Source organism: Oenanthe melanoleuca, chromosome 23, assembly GCF_029582105.1.
Source record: "Oenanthe melanoleuca isolate GR-GAL-2019-014 chromosome 23, OMel1.0, whole genome shotgun sequence".
NCBI lineage: Eukaryota > Metazoa > Chordata > Aves > Passeriformes > Muscicapidae > Oenanthe > Oenanthe melanoleuca.
Genome location: NC_079356.1, coordinates 4460842 through 4473392, shown reverse-complemented (window position 1 = coordinate 4473392; position 12551 = coordinate 4460842).

Genomic DNA, 12551 nt, shown 5'->3' with positions numbered 1-12551 from the left:
AGGCGAGGGGCGGGGGCGGGACGGGGCCGAGCCCGCCCCCGGGGCGGGGGGACAGCGCTGGAGCCGCCGCCCCACCCGGTACCGGGGGGGTTCTGGTGGCCGCCGAGCCCCCTCCCCGCCTGTGCGCCCCCGAAAGTGGGGGCACCCCCTTCCCTGGGTGGGGTCTCGTCACCCCCGGGGCGCTGCTCACCCCATCCCCGGCAGATTTGGGGTGTCTCTGTCTCCAAGCCCATCACCCCCCATTCCTGACACATTTAGGGTGCTGTTCCCCCATTCCTGACACATTTAGGGTGCTGTTCCCCCAGCCCCAAAACCCCTGGGTGCCTCTGCCCCCATCGCCGTCCCCCCTGCAGTGCGTGTTCCCCCAGCCCCATCAGCCTTGGGGTGCTGCTCACCCCATCCCTGCCACCCCTGGCAGGGTCCCATGGTGCCACTTGGCCCTTTGCTGTCACCCCCCAGGACTGTCCTGCTGCAGGTGACCTCAGTCCTGTCCCCCCAAGGTCCTGTCCCCCCAGGGTGTCCCATCCCGGGGTTTTGCTCATTCCAGGGTCCCTCTCATCCCAACCCCATCATCCCTGGGGTGTCCTGCTTGGGGACAGGTCCTGCAGTGGGGACAGGTCCTGCTGTGGGGACAGGTCCTGCAGTGGGGACAGGTCCTGCAATGGGGACAGGTCCTGCTATAGGGACAGGTCCTGCAGTGGGGACAGGTCCTGCAATGGGGACAGGTCCTGCTATAGGGACAGGTCCTGCTGTGGGGACAGGTCCTGCAGTGGGGACAGGTCCTGCTATAGGGACAGATCCTGCAATGGGGACAGGTCCTGCAGTGGAGACAGGTCCTGTTGGGGACAGGTCCTGCAGTGGGGACAGGTCCTGCAATGGGGACAGGTCCTGCAGTGGGGTCAGGTCCTGCTATAGGGACAGGTCCTGCTGTGGGGACAGGTCCTGCTGTGGGGACAGGTCCTGTTATAGGGACAGGTCCTGTTATAGGGACAGGTCCTGCTGTGGGGACAGGTCCTGTTATAGGGACAGGTCCTGTTATGGGGACAGGTCCTGCTGTGGGGACAGGTCCTGTTATAGGGACAGGTCCTGTTATAGGGACAGCTCCTGCTGTGGGGTCAGGTCCTGCAGTGGGGTCAGGTCCTGCTATGGGGACAGGTCCTGTTATGGGGACAGGTCCTGCTGTGGGGACAGGTCCTGTTGGGGACAGGTCCTGTTATAGGGACAGGTCCTGCTGTGGGGACAGGTCCTGTTATGGGGACAGATCCTGCTGTGGGGACAGGTCCTGTTGGGGACAGGTCCTGTTGTGAGGACAGGTCCTGCTATAGGGACAGGTCCTGTTGGGGACAGGTCCTGCTATAGGGACAGGTCCTGCAGTGGAGACAGGTCCTGCAATGGGGACAGGTCCTGCTATGGGGACAGGTCCTGCTATAGGGACAGTTCCTGAAATGGGGACAGGTCCTGCAGTGGGACAGGTCCTGTTGTGGGGACAGGTCCTGCAATGGGGACAGGTCCTGTTATGGGGACAGGTCCTGCTGTGGGGACAGGTCTTGTTGGGGACAGGTCCTGCTATAGGGACAGGTCCTGCAGTGGGACAGGCTGTGCCGTGTGTCACACCCTCCCTCTCTGAGCACCCTGGCACACGCACAGGGAGGTTTTCCCCCTCTGGCTGCTCCTCCTCTCTGATTTCCCGGAATAGGAGACCGGAGGGGAAAGGAAAATGAGACCAAACTGATGGATTGCTCGTGCTGCCCAGGGCCCTGCAGCGCCCAGCCACTGGGAGCTCCCAAAATCCACACCCTTTAGTGCCATCCCAAACCACCAACATTCCCAGGTGCCACATCCCGAGCTCCGGAGTTTTCCAGGCACCCTGCTCCCCCCAGCGCTGCTCCAGAGCCAGCAGGGGCTGCAGGACCCCCTGTCCCCAGCACACAGCTGTGCCCTGCAGCATCCAAGGCCAGACTCCGAGGGGAAAACAATGTCCCGCTGTGTGTGCTGCACCAACAAGGTCATGTTTTGTCTCCGGCCTCCCTCCCTCCCCCCCGGCACATCAGCTCACCCCCATCAGTGCGAAATTGCTGTTAATTAAAACAGGCGGCATCTTCCTTATTGACTTTTGGGTGCCAGTTGATAAAAAGCCCTTGGACGGCTGCCGGGCTGGCCCTGGGCAGCCCCAGGAGCTGGGCAGGCTGTTCCCTGCTGGAAAACACCAGTTCCTGGAAGGTTCTTGGCTTTGGGAAGACCGAGAGTCCGAGGGAGTGTGGGATTAGTGGATACATGGTGTTTGTTCCCTGTTGGTGCTCCCAGCTGGGGAGGAAAACCTGGCAGAGCTGTGGGAGCCCTTCCTGGTGTCCTGTTCAGAAATATCCACATCAAACCCACACTTCCCACCTTCCAGGAGTGGTTTTCAGTCTTTCTGCTGGAGGTCATTTCAGCCTGGCACTGCTTTTCAGGAATGCAAAGAGTTCTGCTGTCCCATCCCGAAATCCCATGCCAAAATCCCATCCCATGCCATCCCAAAATCCCAAAATCCCAACACAAAATCCCATCCCAGCACCTTCTGGCTGTGCCAAAACCACCTCAACCCAAACCCATCCCTCTCAAACATTCCCATCTCCCATCCCAAAGCCACAGGGAATCCCAGACAGGAGTGGCACCAGCAGCTCGTCCCCACTGGACCTTTCCCAGTTCTGGGGGCTCTGGGGGGCTCCAGCCCAGCTCTGGCTGTTGGGCTGGGGACACAACTTGTCCCTGTGGAATGGATGCTTGTGGCTTTGGGGGATTTATGGGGTCGGGGTTGGGGTCAGCACCTTTTCCATGTTTCTCCAGAGGGGACAAAGGATTCCTGTCCTCTGTCCCCGCCCGGCAGGGTTTTCCAGCCGCTTTCACCTCCGAGGAATCCCCGTCTCGTCCCTCTCCAGCCTCCCCTGCAGCCAGGGCTGTGATTTTGTCATAAACAGCCCCGCTCCCCGCGGGCTCTCCTCTCCCCGGAGCATCCCCGTCCTCCCCGGATCCTTCCCGGGACCATCCCCGTCCTTCCCCGGATCCTTCCCGGGATGGAGCCGCTGCCTCCGGGATTCTGGAGCTCCGTGGGGTGGCCGTGCCTGTCCCCACATCCAGTTTTTCCAGCTTTTCCTCCTCCGTGTGTGGCTGTGGGTGACACCGGGGTGGGGGACAGAACCCATCAGAAACCAGGAATTGGCGAATCCCAGTGAAACCCAAACCATCAAAAATCAGGAATTGGCGAATCCCAGTGAAACCCAAACCATCAAAAACCAGCAATTGGTGAATCCCAGTGAAACCCAAACCATCAGAAATTAGGAATTGGCGAATCCCAGCTCAACCCAAACCATCAGAAACCAGGAACTGGTGAATCCCAGCACAGCCCAAACACCATCCCAGCCCTCCCAGTGCGAACCCAGCCCCGTGCTGGATCCCCTCCTCCACCCCAGGCCAGGTGCTGGAGCAGGGCAGGAGATGCTCGGGCTCCAGCAGAGCTTTGGAAGGGGCAGGAATTTACAGGATTCCCTCAGACGGACAGATTGTGGTCTGTCTGCTCCTCCAGCAGATGGACAGGCAGACAAATCTCTGCTGCTCCTGCCCGCCAGATCCTTGCGGATGTTGTTTTCCACTTTCCAGACCTACTTAAACTGCGGCTGATTATTAATTTATTGGGTGTTAAGCGCTGGGAGGCTGCAGGGCAGAGCAGGGAGCTGGGGAGGGGCAGGAGGGACCGTCCCCAACCCCGCGTCCCTCCCTGCGTTCCCCCACCCTTCCCGAGGAATTAAGGCAATTATTTATTCATGGACCTGGATCATCCTCCCCGGGATTTTACCCCGAGTTAAAGGGGCCCAGCCAGGGAGAACAACTGGGAATAAAAACAGAAGGATTTCCACATTGATTTATAAATAGCAAGGGAATTAACTAATTAGATCTCTCCGGGGAGAGAATTCCAGCAGGGAGAGTGTGGGGTTGGGCTGGATGGGCAGTGATGGGGACAGCCCTTGGGGACAGCCCTTGGGGACAGCCCAGAGCTGCTTTAGGGTCTGGAGTTATCCCTGTAGGGTTTGGGGTTGTCCCTGTAGGATCTGGGGGCTGCCCTGTAGGATCTGGGGCTGCCCCTGTAAGGTCTGAGGTTGCCCCTGTAGGGTCTGAGATTGTCCTTGTAAGGTCTGGGGTTGCCCCTGTAGGGTCTGGGGTTGCCCCTGTAGGATCTGGGGCTGCCCCTGTAGGATCTGGGGGCTACTCCTGTAGGATCTGGGGTTGCCCCTGGAGGGTTTGGAGTTGCTCCTGTAGGATCTGGGGCTGCCCCTGTAGGATCTGGGTCTGCTCCTGTGGGATCTGGGGTTGTCTCTGTAGGATCTGGGGCTGCCCCTGTAGGATCTGGGTCTGCTCCTGTAGGGTCTGGGGTTGTCCCTGTAGGATCTGGGGTTGCTCCTGTGGGATCTGGGGTTGTCTCTGTAGGATCTGGGGCTGCCCTGTAGGATCTGGGTCTGCTCCTGTAGGATCTGAGGTTGTCCCTGTAGGGTCTGAGGTTGTCCCTGTAGAGTCTGGGGCTGTCCCTGTAGGGTCTGGGGTTGCTCCTGTAGGATCTGGTGCTGCCCCTGTAGGGTCTGAGGTTGTCCTTGTAAGGTCTGGGGTTGCCCCTCTAGGATCTGGGGTTGCTCCTGTAGGGTCTGGGGTTGCTCCTGCAGGATCTGGGAGCTGTCCCTGCAGGGTCTGGCATTCCCAGGACATGGACACTCACCTGGGGATGTTCCAGATGTTCATCCCATGGGGATTCAAGGGGCTGAGCTTCCTCAGCTGCAGCAGGAAAATCCTCCACACTGGGGGATTCCTGATGGGAACAGCAGGAGGAACAGGAATCTCTCCCCTTTACCAGGCACAGGTTTCAAGTGACCTCTGAGCTGCACCTGGGAAAATCCTCCTGGAGCAAGCAAGGGTGTGCTGGGAGCAGCAGTGTCCCCAAACCCTTCCTGGCCTGGGCAGGGCTCCAGCCCTGCAGGCTGTGGCCAGGAGCTGACTTCCCATAGAAACACATGAAAGGGCCCCTTCTTGCACTGCCAGGACCCGTCCTTTTGGGCTGTGAGGATCCCATGGCAACCGGCGCCTTCTGCAACTGCACTTGCTGTTTCTGGGCTCCCTTCTCCCCTCCTGTGGGATCATCCCGTGGGATCAGCCCCTCTCTCCCAGCTCTGGGCCTTTCCCAGCCCATCACCCCGTCCCTGCTGAGGTGCTGAGAGTCACAGAGCAGGAAAAGGAGAGGAATCTCCTCTGGGTGTTATCTCAGAGCCCATCTGCCCCTCCTTAGGGTCAGGAGTTGGGATTTTTGCAAACAGAGCCAGCCCTAAACTCAAACCCCTCCAGCCTCACCTCAGGCTGGGCTGTGCAGCCCCAGGGTGGCCTTGGGGACAGTGGTGACATGTGAGGGTCCCCCTGGACATGATTCTGGGGGAGTTTGGGCATTTTGGGGGTCACCACCCCCGCATGGCCTTTGGATCCCTCCCGGCAGAACAGGAACGCCCACAACGTCCTGTCCCGGGCATCCCGCTCATCCCACAGCCCTTATCTCCCCTATCCCGGCCTCGGGCTGCAGCCCGGGGCTGATAAAACCTCCCTGACCCTGAGGGAGCACGGAGAGAGCAGGAAGGGTGCCAGAGGCAGAAACCGGGAATGGAACCTCCCAGAAATCCTCCCAGAAAAGCTCCAGAAAAGCTCCCAGCCCCAGGCGGGGGCAGGGATGGGAGGGGTCGCACCCGGCTCTGCTCCCTGACCTGGGCAGGGTCCCCCAGCCGGGGCCGAGCGGGGACAGGTCCCAGAGCATCCTTCCTGGCCGAGAGGGAAGTTTATAATGGAAACAAAGGCCAGGCTGGCTCCAAGCGGAGCTTTTCCCGTGCTGTTTCCTGGCTCCCGCACGCCACGGCCGGGCCAGCGGGGCAGGAGGGGTGTGCGTGACTGGGGATCCCAAAATCCCACCCAGAACTGCCCTGTGGCACAGGGAGCCATTCCTGGCACTCCAGCCCTTTATCCGAACCTCTCCAGCTCTCTGGAAGGGTCTTTGGGATTTTCCCTTCTCCAGGTGGGACTCTGGGATCTCCCCAACAATTCACATCCTCCCGGTGTGCGGGGCCAGCGCTGCGGGCGCGGCCTCACCCGAGCAGGGAGCTCAGGGACACTCGTGGGGATGCAGATCCCACAGATCCATCCCTCAGCAGGATCCACATCCCACCGCCTCCCCACCGCGCCTCCCGGGACAGCGGCAGGGAAACGGGACCGGGACAAGGGACCGGGACACGGGACCGGGACAAGGGCAGGGACACGGGACCGGGAAACTGGACCGGGACACGGGACCGGGACAAGGGCAGGGACACGGGACCGGGAAACGGGACCGGGACACGGGACCGGGACACGGGACCGGGACAAGGGCAGGGACACGGGACCGGGAAAAGGGACCGAGACAAGGGCAGGGACACGGGACCGGGAAACGGGACCGGGACAAGGACAGGGACACGGGACCGGGAAAAGGGACCGGGACAAGGATAGGAACACGGGACCGGGACACGGGACCGGGAAACGGGGCAGGGACAAGGGCAGGGACACGGGACCGGGAAAAGGGACGGGGACAAGGGCAGGGACACGGGACCGGGAAACGGGACCGGGACACGGGACCGGGACAAGGGCAGGGACACGGGACCGGGAAACGGGGCAGGGACACTGGGCCTGGACATGGAGCAGGGACAAGGGACAGGGAAGAGGGACCGGGACAGCGGCAGGGAAATGGGGCTGGGACACGGGACCGGGAAACGGGACCAGGACAAGGGCAGGGACACCGGACAGGGACACGGGGCAGGGACACGGGGCAGGAAAGCGGGACCGGGACAGGGAGCAGGGAAACGGGGCTGGGAAATGGGGCAGGGACACGGAGCCGGGACATGGAGCCGGAACACGGGGCAGGGACAAGGACAGAGACACGGGGCAAGGAAGAGGGACCGGGACAAGCACAGGGACACGGGGCAGGGACATGGAGCCGGGACACAGGGCCGGGACACGAGGCCGGGACAAGGACAGGGACATGGAGCAGGGACACGGAGCAGGGACACGGGGCCGGGACAAGGACAGGGACACGGAGCAGGGACACGGGCAGGGAAGCGGGGCCGGGACGCTCCGGGGCCGCGCTGCCTCCCCCGGGAGCAGCGGGATGTGAGGGCCCCTTTCTCCCCGCAAGTCAATGCGGTTTTTGTTGCGCTGCCGGGGCTGATACCGCCGAGCGGGGACAGACAATACGTGGCATTGTTCCCTTTCAGCAACATCTGACGGGCCCAGGCGCTGAGAAGAGGCCAGTGTGTGCCCGGGATGAGGGGGGGAAGGGACGGGCACGGACGGACAGACAGCAAGGGACACCCGAACCAGTCCGGGATGCCGGGATGGGCAGCACCGGAGGGATGCTGAGTGCCTGGGAGGTTGTGAAATCATCTCGGTTTGGGTTGGAAGGGAGTTTAAAGAGCGTTTAGATGATGGGGGATGTTGTTTGTGGTACCCAAAGAGCGTGGAAAATCATCCCCGAGAGCCACAAACTTCCCGCCCCGCTTATCCTAATGGAATATTAATTATAAAATCTCATTAGGAAGTGGCAACGGCAACAACACTCTCGCTGTTGCTCCCTCTCCCCCAGGTCCTGGCTGGGTTCCTGAGGCAGCCGGGGGTACCTGAACCCCCGGGAAATCCAGGGAAAATCCTCCCCCCGAAATCCCAGGGGTTCAGTCCCGGCCGGGGGGAGCCGGGAGCAGAGCTCGGGGGGGAATCCCGGCCGTGCCAGGGCTCTCTGCAACTTCCCACCAGAAATCCCCTTTATCCCGGGCCGGGATTGCTTCATCGCCAGCAGCAAAATTCCCCCTTGGCCTCCGAGCAAACCCGAAAGTGCCCCCAGGGTCGCGGCTGCCGGGGCACGGAGACCTCGGGGGTGGCTCTGGGGGGGTCCAGACTGAGATTTTTGGGGAGCGCTTTGCCCTCCCGGCCCGATGAGCTCCCATCCCCCTGGGGGGACGCGCTGGGAGGGGGCACGGAGGGATTTTGGACCCACCTCCCTCACTCCCGCACGGCTTCAGGGTGGGGGGAGCGCGGGGAGGAGGGGCTGGGCAGCCCCCCCAGCTCGGGGTGAGCCCCGAGAGGGATCTCGGGCGGTTTTGGGGAGGGGACGGCGGGGCCGCCCCCGCCCCCACGGCGCGCTGGGATGCAGCGGCGGATGCAGCGCGGGCAGACTTGCATGGCCGTAACCATGGCAACGGCAGCGCGGGGGGATGCGGGGGATGCGGGAGAACCGGGGGGACCGGGGGGGACCGGGGGGAACGTGGGGACCGGGGGGGACCGGGGGGAACGGGGGGGGGAACGGGGCTGCAGCTGCCATCGCACCCAGGCTCGGCTGGGGTCACCCCACATCTGGATTTGTACACATCTGGCTTCCCCAGGGCTGGATTCACCCCCACATCTGGATTTCCCAGGTCTGGGTTCGCCCTCCACCTGTTTTTGTTCTTCCGTGTTTGCTTTCACCCCACACCTGGGCTCACCCCGCATCAGGACCCTCCGCACATCTGTCCCCTCCCAGGTCTGGGTTCATCCCCCATCTGGCTTTTTCCAGTCCCGCCTTCACCCCGCATCTGGCACCACCCCAAGCCCGCCCTGCCCCTGTCCCGTGCCCCCCAAAATCTCTGCCCGCCCCCGGTGCGGGTTCACCGCCGGCGCGGGGACGCTCTCGCTGTTCCCGGGGTGCCGGTTCGGGGGTGCAGCGCTCGGGGGGAGCCCGGGGCTCTCCGGGCCATGAAAGCCGCCGCTGTTTGCTTTGGCGGGGCCGCGTTAACTTTGAACCGCGGCCGTTTTTCCTCTCCCTCCCCTCCTCCCGGCCGCGCTGGGGACACGGGGGACACCGGGCAGCTGGGGGTGGCCGTGCCAGGCTGGTGCTGCCCCACCTGCCCCCCCCGCCAGCCCGGCTGCGTTTGGCAGCAAAGCAGCTCAGCTGGAGAAAAGCCTGCGGCGCTGGAGTGACCCACTAACCTTCTTCTCCTTAAAAATGCATGAAATGCAGGCAGCTGCCGCGGGGATCGCGCATGCAGCGGGGCAGGCGCCCGGGCTGGGCACGGGGAGCCCCCCGGCGAGGATGCGCTGCCCAGATTTGGGGGGCTGGCGGTGTTTGTGTCGGCCCTGGAGGGGGGGACGGCACGGGGCTGTTGGCACCAGGGTGTGGGGACGCCGTGGAGGAGCCAAATCCACCCGGAATTTCGGCAGGGAGCTGGCCCCGCGCTGCCTTTGGGGTCCGAGGACACCCCAAAAAACCATCCCCGCTCCGCTCGGTGCCACCAGAGCGTCCCGCGGGTGACACGGGCGGGTGGCAGAGCCCTCGCTGCCACCGCAGCCCTGACCTGGTTTCTCTGCGGCTCCTCCACGCCTTTCACACACCCGGAGCAGATGGCAGCGAGCCGGGGGGGCAGCGGGGGCACAGCCCCACCGGGGACCCCGCGCTCCGAGCGCCCCAAATCCCCCCGGGGACACTGTCCCTGCAGGGGGACACATCTCCGCCCCCGCAGGGGTTAACAGCTCCTGTGGCACGCTGATTGAATTTCGGTCTCGTTTGCGTGGCTGATTGCGGCTGCGGCACCTCCGCCAAGACGCGCTGCTATTTTTAGCTGCTCCGAGCCCCCGGGCAGTGTCCGACCCCTGCGCCCCCTCCGAGGGGCACAAACACCCGCGGCCCTGGGTGGGGAGAGAGGAGGATTTGCAGGATTGAAGTTTTGCCTTTGTCTCTGTGGTCACAGAATGAGGAACAACCCCGGGAGCCAACAGCAGCACCGGCTGGACTGAGCGAACAACGGAGCTGCTCCATCCCTGCCGGAGAGCGGCTGCATCCCCGTTTCCCATCCTTCTCCCTCCGGAATTCCCAGCCTGGCCACGGCGTGCTGCTGCCGTCACCCGGAGAGCCTCGGGAAGAGGGAGGGAATCACAGCGCGGGGGTTTCCGAGGCGGTTTGGAAATCCCTGCGGCTTCCCGCGGGGTCTCAGCCCTGACTCACGGAGCGCCCGCAGGGAGCTGCGCTGTCCTGCCCCGGCACCCCCAGCGCAGCCAGGTGGCAGAGCCAGCAGTGCCTCCACTCCCCCGGGCTAATTAACATAAATTGACACTGACTAATTAGCCGTCCCGCCTCGTTAGAGCGCGGGTGCCGCATCCCTGGGAGCAGCCGAGTCCTGGCTGTCAAGGCTTGGTGGCCACGGTCCATCCCGCGCCGGCCACCCCTGTGCCCCCATCTCTGTCCCCATCTCTGTCCCCATCGCTGTCCCCATCGCTGTCCCCATCTCTGTCCCCATCTCTGTCCCCATCTCTGTCCCCATCTCTGTCCCCATCGCTGTCCCCATCGCTGTCCCCACCGCTGTCCCCATCCACGGCCCCTGTGAGGCTGCCAGCAGCGATAACGAGATTGCTTCCTAATCCACTTATTCCTGGCTGGAGCAGCGGCCCGGCAGCCGCAGCCCCCGGGGGAAAAACCTCTCTGAGCTGGGCCTGGGGCCGGCAATGACGGCCTGGAGGGGGTGGGAAAACCCAGCGAGAGTTCAAACCCTCGGGGGGAGGTGACACCATCGGCGGCGCTGCCTTGGGGAGCAGCAGGATGAGCAAATCTTGCATCAGCCTGGACGGGAGATAAGAGGCGGCCCAGCCCTGAGCCGGAGCCGGGAGGGAGCGGCGGGGAGCGGGGGGGGGGATGCTCGAGTGCAGGGGAAGGTCACCCCAAGGCGGTGACACCCAGCTCGGCGGGAGGAAGGAAAAGGAAATTTTTCACTTCCCTGTTTGCTCAGGGCTGCCGGGGGTGCGCGGGGCCCGTCCTGCCGCTCCCGCCGGGCTGAGTCACCGCCCCGCACGTCCGACCGGTTTTTGGGGGACACCCTCGGGCTCAGCGTGGGAATGTCCTGCCCTCGGCAGCGCCCTGGAGCCGGGAGCAGCTCCGGGAGTCTCAGCTGCCCAAAAACCGCCCTGAGGGGGGGTTTGGATGCTCCTGGGAAGCTCCTGCTCCTTCCCAGCGCCCTGAGAGGGGGATTATGAACTAGGTCAGCGGCAGATCCCCAAAAGTGATTGGAACGGGGGAGCTGCCGCTCCCTGGAGCCAGATTCGCTCCGCTCGATGCTTTCCCCGCTGGGCTGAAGAAGCTGCGGGTGGAACCCCGGGACAGGTCCCGCGTGGAGCTTTGGGGACCGGAGGCTCCAGGAGGGCTCGGGGTCCTGGGGACACGCGTGGAGACCAAATCCCCCTGTGTGAAGCTCGGGAAGGAGCCCCGGGGTGGGGTGGATGGTGCTGGGAAAGGCGGGAATGCCGAGCGGGCAGGAAGCGGGGCCGGGGCTGCGGGCTGGGCGGAACAGCGGAGGAAGAGCGGAGGAAAGGCTCGAGGCCACCGTGGTGGCGGCGGGAGGAAGCCAGGCCCGGCCCGGAGCTGTCCCGGGGCACGTTGTCCCCGTTTTGTCCCCGTTTTGTCCCCGTTGTCCCCGCGGGGAGGGGATGGGACACGGCACCGAAACTCGCCCGTTCCCGGCTGCAGGTCCTGGCGTGTCAGCCGCGCCTCGGGACTCGCAGCCTCGTGGGACATCCCAAAAGCGGGGACAGGACACTTGGGACACCCCTTGGTGGCCTTGGAGGTGGCGCTGCCGCTCAGGGGGTGCCTGGCTGGGGTCTGACCCAACCAGAACCCCCGGGGTTTAGGGTGGGTTTGGGGTTTCTTATGTTCCTTTTCAATTCTGGGAGGATTTTTGGGGCTCAGCCGGGGGTGGGGTCACCACAGAGCCTGACACCCCCCCTGGGGGGGGCGACATTCCTGGCACTGCCCCCATTCCTCTCCACAGCTTTTGGGAGATGTCCCAGCGCTCTCCAGAGCCTCCATTCCCCACCTCAAGCTCCTCCAGCTCGGATCACTGGGAATATTCAGCTCCAGCTGCGGTGGGGCCGGGTTTCCCATGCCGGGGGTGTCACCCCGGTGTCCCCAACACCCGCGATGTCACCTCGGTGTCCCCCAGCCCTGAGCACAGGAGCCGGAGCGCCGGGAGCCGCCATCCCTCCCCCTGCGGGCTCGGAGCTGTTAAATATTTAATTTATAGCGGCTGCCGGGGAAAATGGCAGCGGAAGCGGGAGGGAGGGTCCATCTGGCCCCCGAGCTCAGAGCCACCATCTGTCCCCGCTCCCGTGCACGACCCGTTTGGTGGCCCGGGGGGCGGCTCGGGGTCCTTGCTCCCACTCCTGGGTCCCCATCGGGGGCTTGTTGGAGTGAGGAAATGAGGACGTGAGCGTAATTGTTAATGAGATGCGCGTATGTTAATTAAGGGCTTGTAATTACGGCCTGTCCTGGTTTTGGCCGTGGCCCTGTGGCTCAGTTCAGCATCTCCAGAATTTGGGTGTCCCAAGGGGATCCCGTAGCTCAGGGGTCCCCCAGCCCGGGATATCCCTGACTGGAATTTTTTTTCCCCTCTCTGGAACTTTTTCCTCTCTTGATCTCACCCCAAACCTGCTGCGGTGTGAGGTGACAGTGA